The sequence below is a fragment of the Homalodisca vitripennis genome, chromosome 7 (genome assembly GCF_021130785.1).
Source record: "Homalodisca vitripennis isolate AUS2020 chromosome 7, UT_GWSS_2.1, whole genome shotgun sequence".
In the NCBI taxonomy this organism is placed as follows: Eukaryota; Metazoa; Arthropoda; class Insecta; order Hemiptera; family Cicadellidae; genus Homalodisca; species Homalodisca vitripennis.
Window position 1 is genome coordinate 89,945,556 of NC_060213.1, and position 14,894 is coordinate 89,960,449.

Genomic DNA, 14,894 nt, shown 5'->3' on the forward strand with positions numbered 1-14,894 from the left:
ATAGGAATCACATGGAATATTATCTACAGTAATACCTTTTGTTTCACACAAAATGTGGCTATATTCTATAAGAAAAATTCTATAATGCTCTTTAATGAATTGTGTTGATAAATCTTGATACTCACAAAAATTCCTAAGAAATTCATCAATTAAGTCTTGATTATCTTGAAAGAACGTATAATATGGGAAAAAATGTCATAAAAAACGATGAAAACTCTCTGTTTGTTTATTTTTTACTTTCTTTTCAATATCTTTCGTAATTATATTAAATATGTAATCCCTTACTTTTTTAGTTTTTTGCCGATAGTAAAACACTCCATTAGACGTTTTTTCTGCAAAAGACTTTACAAGTTCTTTGAATTCTGTATCATTTAAGGAAAGTATCAACTGTTCTTTAAAATGTTTTGGTAATTCGTTGAAACTCGTTAAAATTGTCTTTCTTTGTAAGTTTTTGAAATGCTAGAAACTGAAGAGAGCTTGGTGAGTTCATGTTGTTTATTTAGTAGAAAAGTTTTTTATTAAAGTATGTTTTTAGTAAAAATGTTTTAAATTGATTAAATTTTATTAAGATAAATCCTTTATTCGTAGCAGATTTGACAAACATTTTACAAAGCACAGCTTAAGAAAGTAGAAGCTCAGATTCGGTTAATTTTTCATTCCACAGGAGTAGATAGTAATGAACCGATCGCTTTTGGAGACGAACGACTGTAGATTCGGTTAATTTTTCATTGAGATTTGCTGTGTTATTTCTCAGCTTCCTTTATGGTACATTGAACAGTATTTTACATTGCTTTTCGGTTGGCTCCGAAAGTGCGCCAGGAACCCCATATTACTATCTACTTATATATCTTTCATTATGTTAATGAGTGGAAGCCACCTGAGAAGTTTGTCGCATTAATCGTGGGACACACGTGTATTAAATATAAACAAATTTTACGCGACTAAGTTCTGTGAATCATAGTCTTAGATATAAGATTAGTGTATTGGTTCACATCATTGTTTCTTTTTAATCCACTTATTGTTTTCACTTTATACTTTTAACCTTTCGACAGCCTTCCATTTCAACTTTTACACCAATTGAAGCGGCTGATTTAACATTTGTTTGTTAGCAGAATTTTCTCTAACATTTATACTATAAGCCAGATTGTAATCATGTACTATACTACGGCTATCAACTCCTTGAATATAAGCCCAAAATTGTAATTTTTTCTGCAGCAGAGGTTACGCAAGGTGACTGAGAAATAAGGCTTAATGTGTTTCCGCAAGGGGCCCTAGACTATCAAACTTAGCAATAGAATACCATTGGTTGCTATTATTATTTGTATTAGTACTATTACTTGCATACTGAACACTTAGCGTATAAAACGATAGTTTATAAAAAGTTTAACTTAATTTATATTTAATATTTTTCGATGAGTGTTTTTAAATAGTTATTTTAAATATATAACGATTGCCGGAAATTGTGTTACATCGGGGTTTAGAGGGCGAAGGATTCAAATGGTCCAACATAGCGAGATATAAATTTTATAGTTGAATATATTCAGAGAAAAGATTATGAACAATGTAATTTCACCTGCCTTAAAGGCTTTCAGGCAACCAATTTATATATAATGTTTGATCATAGTTGAAAATATGTATTATAGACATATTTTACCAATTGTAGGAGGGGTTGATTTAATTTAATGTTGACTTGAATCCTAGAATGAAGAATAATGTTAGTCTGAAGGTATCCAAAGAAAGTCAACGACGAAGAAACTCAAAAAAACCTTTTTATTGTTTCGAAATCAGAGAAAACTGTGGCAAAATCATTGTCTTATCAGGTGCACAATTGAGTGCTCTATGATGTTTCTGAGATAATTTCTAAGCACAGTGGAGTAACCGAGATTTCTGTACATAAATTAGCTATGGTAGGATTTTTAAATTTCAGTCTTGAATTTGGCTCTAGTTCACTTTCTTTTTTTGTTTTAGTAAGAAGAAATGTCGATACTATGGTTAAATCCTGCCAAATTCTAACTGTTACTCTAAATTCTTTAGGACACAGCCCTACCGCTGACGTGATCAAAGACGAATAAGACGTTCACTCGTGACCAAATGATTAATTAACGTTCTTTGCAGATGTAAACAAGACAATATTACTGTGCGCTACAAAACTAGTATCATTTGCAACGTGTAATTGCGTTATATGTCATTTTCACGTCCCTAAACCTTACATTGTTTCGATCAGGATGAATAACAAAATACGTTAATAATGGTAAAATAATGATTAGCCAATTTTGCCCAAAATGTCATAAAGTCACATACACATGCAATAAATAAACAATGTATATATACACAGTGCCTTACAGATCAGATTCGGGATAAGTTAACTGGTAGGATTAAAATAATCCTCACAACACCTTCCCTAATTAGCGAGTTTCGGTTTGAGTTTATTTCAACAAGCCACGGAGCATAATTTAATTTCCATCTGTTTGCAACCTAGCATTCTTGACTACTTGGGGGAATTAACGAATTACGCTTTTGTGTAAGTGGTAGATTTAGAAATTATCATTAGTAAACACGCAATAGCGCGCGCGCGCCTTCTGGGTTTCTTCAGAAATTTTTACTTTAGTCACATATTTTAATTATTTACAACCCTTTTAACATACCAAAACTAAACTGTTTAGTCATTTACAAAACATAAATAGATGCAAATTGTTTACATTAAACCGTAGAATACTTTGTTATATGATTCATTTGTTAATTTATAATATTAATAATATATTAGTGTTCGTAATAATAAATAGGCTTAATAAAAAGAATAGATAAGACCTTCATAAAAATGTACGTATTTAAAATATAGTATAAAATTTAGTATAACTAGCTGTTGGCCGTGGCATTGCTCGCTATTTTCAAAATCGAAGGCGGTAAAACTTTTAGTGAACGCTTTTATCGTGTAATATGATAGAACCCTAAGATAGTTTAACAAAAACAGTAGGAAATAAAAATTGTTTTAATTGTAAATAAGGTTCGTTGGGCCAACTACCAGTTTAGATTATGTATTGCTTCATTAACAAATCGGTTCTATTACACAACTGAGCGTTGAGCAACGATCCTCTTATTTATTTATTTATTGTATCAATGGTTACACCATTTCCATTCAATAACAAATTATAGACTCAAGAATACTTGACTACTTACTTAATAACTATATTATATCAATGAGAATTTACCAAGATAGTCTAAATAAGTGACAGATACATTGATAAGAATATCAAAAACAACTAAAATCCATAACAATAACGAGTAAATTAAATAATAACAAAAAGCAACTAACAATATACACTGCTCAACCAATCTACTTATGTTGTTACACTAACAGAAAAAAAGCATCAAATTTAACAATGTATAAATAAATAAGTTAGAAACAATAACAATAATAATAATAATAACAATAATAATGATATTTTAACAATAATAAATAGATAAAAATTCAATAATTTGATGTGTGTGATAAATTTAACAGTGATAAAAATAAATAAGTTAACAACAATATAAATAATTTAAACAATAACATAACATATGACAATATTTAATAATAACTATATAAGCAACAACAATGACCAATTAATCTACAAATCACAAACTTAGATGTGAACTGGACGCAATAAATAATGTTAATAAGTGCATGATATGGTAAACATATGATCAAGACTAATTGGTACACAATAACAAGTAAGAATAAATATTAGTAAGTAGTTTATAACTTAAAAAGTCTTCTTAATGCATGGTTTTATTTAAAACTAAACTAATGTTTGGGTAGGTGGGCCAACGATCGTTGGAGGAATAAAACCAGACAAAATATAGATGATTGTTTATATAAAAGTCCTATTAAAATTAACATAATGGAAGTACATTTGTAATGCTGTTATTATATAGTGAATTAATAAAGAACATTATTGAGAATTACAAATAGGTGCAAAAAGTGCGTAGGAACAATCATTATTCCAAAATACCAGACAATTTACTGAGAATACGCTTGTTTGCGTTACAATGTGTATTAATTATTTACAAACTTCCTACCCCCACCACATTGGAACCCTAAAATATATCTAAAAAGTGAAATAACTTGGGAGAAGCAATGCATATGGATGGGATTTCCATGTTGAAAGTTCGTTATGTGGGGCACCTATTAAAATACATGTCTGTCAGGCACAGCTACCTTACTTACTTGTCTTACTTTTATTTAAAACAGTACTTATTTCTTTTTACACTAATAGTTTGAGAAGCGGATATTGCTTTAGTTAAATATACTTTTTGTTAATGTTACTCTCAGAAAAATAAACATCGTCTTTAGCAGTAAAACAAGACAACCCTTTATTCTGTTTCCTAAATTTAAATACAATTTTCGCACACATAAACTTTTTAGGAGTTGTTATTTTTCACGATAATATGGTTATACACTTGTGTGTTGCATTCGAAATATTTACAAATGAAATATTAACGACAATGTTTTCAAATTACACAATTCAATTCCCGTAAGATTTTAAACGTTTCTTGTGATTGGAAATTGAGATAAAATTTTAAAATAAAAGAAATATTTTAGTTGGTGCAAATATTAACAACAGGTTTAACCCGATTTGGGTACAATGTCTAATAGTTGTTCAATTTAATCCCTCCGAAAATAAAAAGGGACTTGAAATGTTGGTAAAGTTTTTACAAAGTATTTTAACAATCGTTTAGTTTTTGGTTTTTTTTTCGATTTGTTTCTTATTATTAGAAGTAAAGGTGCAAAAGAAATCAGTAAGAGATTAAGTAAAATTAAACTGTATTAAAAATGTATTACTATAAAATGACTTGGAAAGGAAATGCTTGCCCTCTCAATTGACCCTTTGTAACAATAATTGACTTCTAGATGTTTTAAGGCAATTTACATTACATTAGAATTATGTAAAATAGGATATTATAACAAATAAAGTAGCATTATACAAATAACACCAGTTAAGGATTATATTCTTTGTTTGATTACCAAATAAAATGAGTGCTTTAGTTACATTTTCATTTGTTATTATTGGTACTTTAAGGTAATAAACATATATCTATAGTATATGTTCGTTGACATGCTAATACGTTTAAAATTACTCTTGTTTCTCTAGTGTCATATAATATTACTACTCTAATCGCAAGTTCATATTATATTGTAAATCTTTAAATAAAAATTGCATTTTAATACGAACAATGTGGCTATGTTTAGAGTATTAAATGCGAATATTGAGTCTGTTACAGTGTCAGATTTTAGGCGCTGCATTAAGCAAAATACATAATGTTTTTGTTTTTCTCCTCAAAGTACGTTTTATAAATAAGATTATAATAAAGTTTATATTTTTCTATTAATATTTCGTGATAAATTAGTCTTGTCTCATTCGTTTGAGGTTTGAAAAAAATCTGAATTCACATAATCTATGCAAGTAAGCGTTATATTTTGTGGATAGAAATATTCATTACATTAGATTAATGACTTATCTGGCATAAACCCACTTGAACACAGTGGTATAGGACACACTTTAGATTGATAACTCTCTTAATAGTTCATTTAGTGGGTTTTGATACCGTTTTCGATTTATATTAAATCATCGCTAGTCACAAAACTATCAATTCAGATAGATGATCAATATTGACTTCGGAACATTGCAAACCAGAACATAATAATGTATAATTAAAAGGATTTACATTTTCTTAGGTTTTTATTTGTATTTATTCTTAAACAAGGAATAAGTTTTAGAGAATATTTTAATATCAACGTTATTTTATATATTATATTTGAACCACTTTTTCAAATGGCCACACCGTTTTGATACATTTTCTCAACACTTCGCTGGAGCAATAATATTGCATTATTATATGAAATCAGATATTTTGTATCATAGATTAGCGTACGTAAGACATTGTGAACGTAAGCTTCTTACAGGGTTTGTTAGTATTCAGAGCACGCCTGCTAAACCCTTAATGGACTTGAGTTATTTTTCTAATATGTAAATTTAGGGTTGTACTTTGTAAATTAATATATGATCTATATGTAGTTGCAATTTGGTATCAAACTTAATTTCTATATAGAGCTGTCTGAGTGTTAGTGAAGCTTATTACTAAGAGGGATATCTCGATTACGAATTGCTATTCAATTAAGTTTTCAATATATTTCCATATCAAAAGCCAAGAATTATGCATTTTAGGGAGGTATATCGAGACTGGATTGAAATTGTATGTAATATTTTTGTTATAAATTAGGAAACAAAATGTATCTTCTCATTGTCCCACAAGATATCTCGTGAATATTAAGTTACAGCGATAGAACTTCTAATTGTGTGTGATTTGTGTATGGGGCTACTTTGAGTGTCATTTGTTACTCAATGGGATACTCGCGATATGCTACTCGCGGAGGGTCAGTAAAGCCTAGTATTCTGTGTAATACCTATAAAATAAAATGAGAGCTTTAAATGAAAATTCAGAAAATCTTTGTAAATTTGCATGTGTTTTAGCGTATAAAACATGTTGTAAATATAACTCTACCTATGTACTGTATTTATTTAAGAATAAAGATAAATTGCTTAGTTTTAAAATACATTAAGGTAAATCCTTTAACGCCAAACTCAATTTTCAAGCTGAAGACGAGTTTGAAATCTGCATGTTGTAAAAGTTTAAGACATAATTCCATTTCATAAAATGATGATTCCAATGTACCTGGCAATAATACTTATTATTAATTTATTATCCTCGAGAACAAAAATAAGTGCTCAATTGAACTTATGCATTGACCTCTATCATATTTGTAATTATGATATAGGTCATATGCATTTAGGAAACTTTTTATTTGGTATTTTAAAGCATGAATAATTACTTAAATTAATGCTTTGAAGCACTGTAAATAAACTTGATTATTTATCGCATTTTGAAAATTATGGAGGTTTTAATATGGTGGCTGTTTTAATTTACAAAGTCATTTTTAAATTGTTTTATTGTAAATAAATCAAGTCCATTTTTGCAATAAAAGTTATTGCCATGAGTTTCTGAATCTTTGCAGATTCTACGAATATATTAATACGCCACCACCATTATGCAAAATTTAAAGAACTTTGTATTTTAGTATGTATTGTTTGTATAGTAATCTATTGTTTGTATAGTTTGTGCATAGTAATCTGCCAATCCTAATAAAATTTTAATATTTCGTTACTCAAATAACAACATTATTATAAAATCGAACTTCTTTTTAAAGAATTCTGAAGGTTCGTTAGGCGGGTTATTAAATATCAAGTTACAAACTGTGGTTAATTAATGTCGTATGATTAACTAAAGTGAAAAATACATTACATAATACAATATCTACATTGATTTCTCAATATCTATCGCATGTTCAGACAATTCCCACTAATTGCGGTAAAATTGTGTGTCAGAAGTGCGCTCGTAGTCAGATTGTGGCTGCAGCATTTGAATCCTCCTTCTACGGTACCATCGCCAAATGTTACCGTAAATAGGGGTACGTGTATATTTTTAATAATTCTGTCTTGAAATTATGTTAGTAAAACATAAATTAAAAATGATGGCTTTTTGAAATGTACTACTATTATGATTTAATCAGTACATTGAGAACACACCAACCAATACTAATAACTTTTTATTTAGTGAGGTCTTTATACAGCATGGTTTTTTAATACATTATTAATTAGACACAACAAAAAATTTCATACATAAAGTAAATTTGTTTTTAATAGTAGTTAGACATATACTATATTAATATTAATTTGTCCTGTTTTCGTAGTATGTACAATAAATTTAAATCACTATTCGAATTATACTAATCTTTTAAAAGTTATTTCTACAATCTTCGTGAAAGTAATATTGAATTTAGTATTTGTCCAGCTTCTTGATATAATAATGTTTTGGGATGCTTGGTTTAAGTAATACCTTTTTTATGCATTTACATATCACATAAGTGTGTGTTGACGTGTTTTAATAATTTTAGGTTTTCTTTTGATATAGTGTGTCCTGTATTGATACAGTGATATACGACGGCCGATTTTTCTTCTACGTTGAATTTAGTGTGGGGGCAATGTTCTTTATATCTTATATGAATTTATATTTTTGTCTGTCCAATGTATTTTTTATTGCAGTTATCATATTTTATTTGGTATATGCCTTATTTATTTATGATTTATATTAAATACATATTAATTCTTCCGGGCATACAAAAACCAAGCACTAGGAGAAGTCTTTAACTTGCAACCATCTTAAAAAAATGTGTTTTTGGGCAAATTCCAAAACATATGAATGTATTTTATATTACGTGTTGAATTTTGCAATTCATTGGAAATTAATAATTAAAATTTATGTTTAATTTGTCCTTAGTATGTCCACAAAGCAGCATATACTTTGACGTACAAATTTTAATGTAAAAACTAACTGGCCTGCTAATATATACAATGCCAGAAAGAAGCGAATTGTAACTTTCTTGGTTAGCAGCACAAATATTTCTCTGGTTACTGCATACGCATCAGCGTTACTGTTACTGTGTTACTGCGAAAACTTGCTCTCTACATTAAATATGACTGAGTATCTCGTGCTTGATCCTAAAAATATGGCTGCTCACCTACATTGAAGTATTAGTTAATATTGACTACAATAGGGTAAAGTTTAGATACCATCCTACATCATTTTTGTGCGAATATATATATATATATATATATATATATATATATATATATATATATATATATATATATATGATGGTTCCACAAAGAAAGAACAGAACTTCTTAGAATTACTCTTAACAATTTTGGGTTGAATATTTATGGCTTTTTGCAATTTAAAAGTCAACCAAATCATAAAAAAATAACCATTTAGTTTATATTACAGGCTTAAAAAATGAATTCGCCTGTTCATTTATGGGCTAGACATAGCCTATTAACAGTATTTCGTAAGCAACAGATCACCTCACCTTTTTTAATCAAGAAGCTTCTCGCTAAACCTATAGAACATAACGATTTAATATGTTCTAAGAATCGTATCCATAGGCATTAATGTGAATAAGGGCGTATATTGGCAAGAATATGTCACAAGTAGTCACTTTTAGCAGTGACTGACCCGAAGTATCATTATTTTGCATAATGCACTTTTAAAAGCCTTTTAAAAATCACGTAATACCTTTGATTACTGTGCTAAATTCATTAAAATAGAATTTTCTATGACCTGCGTAAAAAGTTAGATTGTATTACTTTTTGTATTACCTAGAGAAATATTATTTTCTATTGTAAATATCCATAATTTGAACATCGTTTACAGTGGGCCGACAGTTTGGTTCGATTATATCAGAACTTTCTTTGTCAGGCACTCAACCAAAAATGTACATTACTACAAATGAAAATATCTTGTGAAATGTTTGTAATATTAATGGTTCAAATAGTTTTATTTGAGTCTCTTAAGAATACACACATGCTAGGAGCTAATAAAATTAATCAGCTGTTCAGTGACCCTGTAGGGCCAGTTCACCCAAGTGCGGTTGACACTACACCAAAGATATATATATAAAGATATATATATATATATATATATATATATATATATATATATATATACATATATAATCTTATATATTTGGGAATAGTAAGGTATGAGTAGACGGTTGTATTTTCATAAAAATAGACAAAAGTAAATTTGAAACTCACGGTAATCTGTATCTTTGGTTTTGCATGGTGAAGAAATGAGTGAAATTGATTAATGTTTTAATATTAATAAGAATAGAGTACTCGAAAGAAATATCGTTGTTAGTAGCTAACAGCACTATGTAATAAGATCGTACTTAATCAAGATAACTCAAAAGATCCTCTTTAATTAGTATGAGCTTTGCAATAGATTTGTAAAGAGTGGACACTGTGATTAGTCAACACTATGCTAATTTATACATTCCGTAGAAATCTTTTCAGGATATTATGACAATATTATGTGTTATATTTAATGTAATTAAATTAACCACTTATTCAATATTGCAATATAATATAGTGACAAGGCGTGATATAACGGTGCATTCAGTGCTAATCTTAACTTTATAAAAGTAATAGTAATTTTAAAGGATTTGTTGCAAACTGGTATCTTGTTTTAAAATGTTAATTAGTTTTTAATCTAAATTAACAGAATAGTTCTTCCATGAAATTTGCTATAAGTAAGGCGTTTAAAAATAGAATACATTATAAAGAGATGGTAATTAAAAGTTTTTAAAACTAGAACAAATCTTCTCTCATTACTTCTCCTCCTCTTGTATTTTTATTAATTAAATGTTATTAATACGTTTGTCATGCGGATATTATCTCTAAAATTAAATAAACTTGTAAATACTTGGAAATTGAGTAGAATCACATAGCATTTTGGGATGTGAAAGAGAATAAAACCTAGTTACCCATACCATATATCGAGAGAAATTAGGCTGGCTCAGCTCTTCGTTTGGATGGTGAGATGTGAAAGCATTTTTAGTTTGCATAATTACCTCTTATTTGTCCGCATTACATCTCAAGAAATAAATAAAATCTTCGACCTCGAAATTTCATGCAAACGCAACGAATCCTGTTACATGGTGGTGTGGCGTACAAGCTTAACCAATATTGACAACTCTTGAGTACCTTGAGATGTAGTGTTAAAGTTGCCTGTAGCGTCAGCAATTATACTTTTCTCTACTCTGATGATGTGTCGGCATTGTTAGATATGTGCAGCAATACGGGATAGAGTATGGAGAACTGAATGTCATCTTAACTTTTAATATTACTCTGGGGTGAAGTAGAAATTAGCTTTGAAACATTAGAAATCTGTCATAAAATACATATTTGCAATCGCATTTAACAATATTAGCAAATGCATAATTAATAATGGTTTTGGGATTGCTATAAGCACAAAAAGAGTTCAAAACTCAAACAAATTAATTTTCATAAAAATAACTTAAATAAATCCAAACTAAGAGATACAAACGGGCATATGGGGAAAATAATTACAGAATAATCTTTTCGGTCCTAAATAATATTGTAATACATATTATGTTTTGAATGTAGCTAAATCTTTTTCGTACTTGTTCCTTAACGAATGTTTGTGGTTTCCATACCGTATATTCAACCTATGTAAATAACAAACGTATATATTAAAACTTGTTTATTCTGTCACCTAATAAACCAATTAGTAAACTACTAATTTAATTGGGACAGTGAAGAGGAAAATACATTTATACTTTACTACCACAATATATTTTAGTCACGTTTAGGGGCTGTGACTCGAGCAACTTTACTTTATGAAAAACTATGTAATTTTTTTATTTTCTAATGATGTGATCACGTTTTACCAGTACAACTCAGTAGTACAGAGTTGTAAAACAACGTCTTGAATATACGGTTAAAGTAAGTGTTAGACAAACATTTGGTTGTTATGGCATCGGTTGATCCGGAAGTTAAACAAAGAAGACTAATTCATTGCTTCATTAGGCAAGATAAATACCCAGTTCTGGGACTAATTAAGAAAAGACGGACTTGTTTGTTTACCGGACTGAATAGAAGAAGTTTATATTATCACTGTATGGTACTTTAAAGAGCATTTTGTTGACTAATAATAGTTTTATCATATACATAATAAAAGATAGAGTTTTGTATTCAGTATTTAACCGTACTTACTGTAAAGGCATTTTTAATTAGATACGATTTTAGAGTAAGGGAAAACTATACATGGTTTTTTTACTCCTAAAAGTATTTAGTAATAATTTAAAATTTATATGAAATTATCCATAAGGTTTAAATCCTTATATTTATATATTTTACTAAAAAAAATAAAATAAAATTAATAAAATAAATTTTTATCATTATGTACGTAGTAGCATAAACACACTATAAACTAAATTATGATTATAACATACACAATTAACGGTTTGCATAAATATTTTGATAACACTCATTTATTACTTACACTAAATAATGAAATCGTATAAAGTTATTTGTCGTTTTGGGAAAGCTTTTAGGAAAGAATAGTTTAATCCAAAATACATCTTGCCAACTCACAATGGTTTTTCGTAATTACCTTGCAGTTACCTTCCTAAATGTATTAAATTAATCAATATTAAATAGTGCTTATTTTATTATTTTATTGTATGAAAATATGTAGTGAATTATAAAGGTACTAGTATAAGGAAACTGGGATAGAAGTTTACCTTGTTATCTAGTTGACTGTGTCGTGGTCTCTTGTCAGCGTAATCTCGCACTTACTCCAGGTTAGAGCAACTCTCATGTAATATTTTACCATTTTAAAACTGTTTGAAAGATACACTTGCAACCTAAGACACTTTCTTTGTTTGGTTGTATTTTTAGGTAATGAACATGATTTTTTAACTCACAAAGTTCTCTTTACGTCGATTGAACTATTTACAAAATATACAATTCATTTGTTAATACATTTTTATATGAATGTCAATCACAGAACCTTACATCTAGTTATTTTTATGTATAACCCCTACATATTCAATATCTTGGGCCGACACACTGGATTATATCCGATACACTGGATATGTTACAAGTAGTTATTCATAAACATTAGAGCTATTTATCAATAATTGTGCATAATGTTGAACAGCTTTTTAAAATGTATGTAATAATCTTTTTTCATGTCCAAAATAACCCTTCACTCAGTCGTCTACAACTTATTAGTACGCCTTATTGTTCCAGGGCTATGGATCTTTTCATTTTGTGTGTTCTTTTGATCGTTCTGAATCCTTTATACAGTTTTATCGGACACGTTACAATACTTTCCAACCGGCGCAGTTGCCTTTCATATAGTACAAAAGGAAATGTTTTCCCGCTCTCTTTATAACAACACTCAGTCACTCTTCTAATCACTCCTCTCTCACTATTAAGCATCATTGCATTATTTTTTCACCGTAGCTATTAATAAGAAAACAACTAATTTAGGAGCATGAGAAAAGAAAACACTTCACGACGGCGAACGGTTGCTGTCTATTAAGGACTGTAGCAAAATTGCTTCCTTATATCAAATTAATTTTAATGCTTATAAATATATTATTATGTAATCCGGATATTTATTACAGTGATTTGTTCAATGACATTTTTTCAAAATTTTGTGTAAATGGCCGCATGCCGATTCAAAGTTTTCGTTAGTGTTATAACGAAATTAACAAAATATTATGTGCAAAATCGTGGATTATTGCAAAATCGTGTATTACCGCTATAATATACAGCTCTGCTAAGTGTTGCTTGGTCCACTTTATGATTCGCTTACAATATGTATGGTCTTCTCCGATATAAAAAGAGCTTGTAAACGCTATAACTGCGGTTATTTTTTTTATATCCAGACTTAACTTTGTACAAAAACAATACTTGCACATAGATTGAATGAGTTTGTTAGTGAGTCTTAACCAATAAATGTATCAAGATGGTGGCCATTATTAGTCCGTAAACTTTATCTCTAGAGCACTTCGAAATATAAATAAAAATTGACACATCAAAAATGTTTTAAGTAGTTTCAGTATCCATATGTTTCGATAAATTTGCAGGTTAAATATAATGAACGTTTATTTTTATATAAGTATATCTTAGAACCTTTATAAGTTAATATGATTTTATACTTAAATTCGTATGAATTGTGGCTAAATAAAGCCCAAGTTCTTACTAAGAAATGTCTCTGTTTGTAAATGTGTTTATTTAATGAGATTTCAAAGTTATTATAGGTTTTGTAAAGTTTTGAAAGTGGTAAAATTGTATTTAATCAAATAATTTTGGGTTATTCTCCTATCCAGGTTACGTGAATCAAATATCTAAACTAATAATTCATCTTCAGTTTCAGATTTCAAGATGGCAAACCCATGTTAAATGTACCACTATTCCAATGAGTCGGAAGGTATATTATATTTTTATACGCTGTTCTAAAGCTCCAGTTCTACTATCGTAGCACAAACCCTAATTATTACCGAAACTAAAAAAATACACGACAAGGATTAATTTTACATATTTAACCGAGCACATTTACATGGCAAATATATTAATACTTGGATACGATGCAATTTATGTTTTAAAACTTGTGTGTGTGTGTGTGTGTGTGTTTGTGTGTGTGTGTGTGTGTGTGTGTAAGTGTATAACAATATTTGCAACTATTAATTGCTGAAAGATATTTATTTTAATACATAACTGAGGTGCAGCCTTATCTACTTCTATCTAAGCGACATGATGATGGAGATTCTGCTTGAATAATAGTTACGTCAACCTGACCATTACGCGTAACACTTGCTTCAATGACGGTTAACCAGATAGTATGGATAGATATTCACCATTATCAAACTCTTTTTTCTATGTAGAAGTGAAGTTTGATGTAAAATTATGAGAGACGTCTGGTCTTATCTATCCTTGTTCATTACCTTATTTTATGGTTCATGAATTTCATGATATATGAAAGATAGAGTACCAGTAAAACAATAGTTTTCTGAATTTTATTTTCAATTACCAACATTTTTATAATCACACAATTTTGTTTATTTATTTCATCTAAAAATGTTTCTTTAAGTCCGTAAGATACTTTCTACATTTAAATTTGCTAAATTTAAATGTTCCTGTAAATTAAAAATTAAATTTCCTGTAAATGGTTAGTTTTACGATAAGTTTACATGTTTACAACATGTTGATATTAAAATACGATGTTTATAAAACTTATCTTTATTTTATCATTAGTATACTTATTTAAGTATCGTTAAAACATTACGGACACGGATAAGCAAATTGAGTTAAAACTAAGTGATTCAAAATCTTAGTAATAACTTCGTGGAACTGATTCCACAATAATTATTCTCTTATTATGACACACATTTATTTACAAGCAATTCTCTTTGCCACGTTATC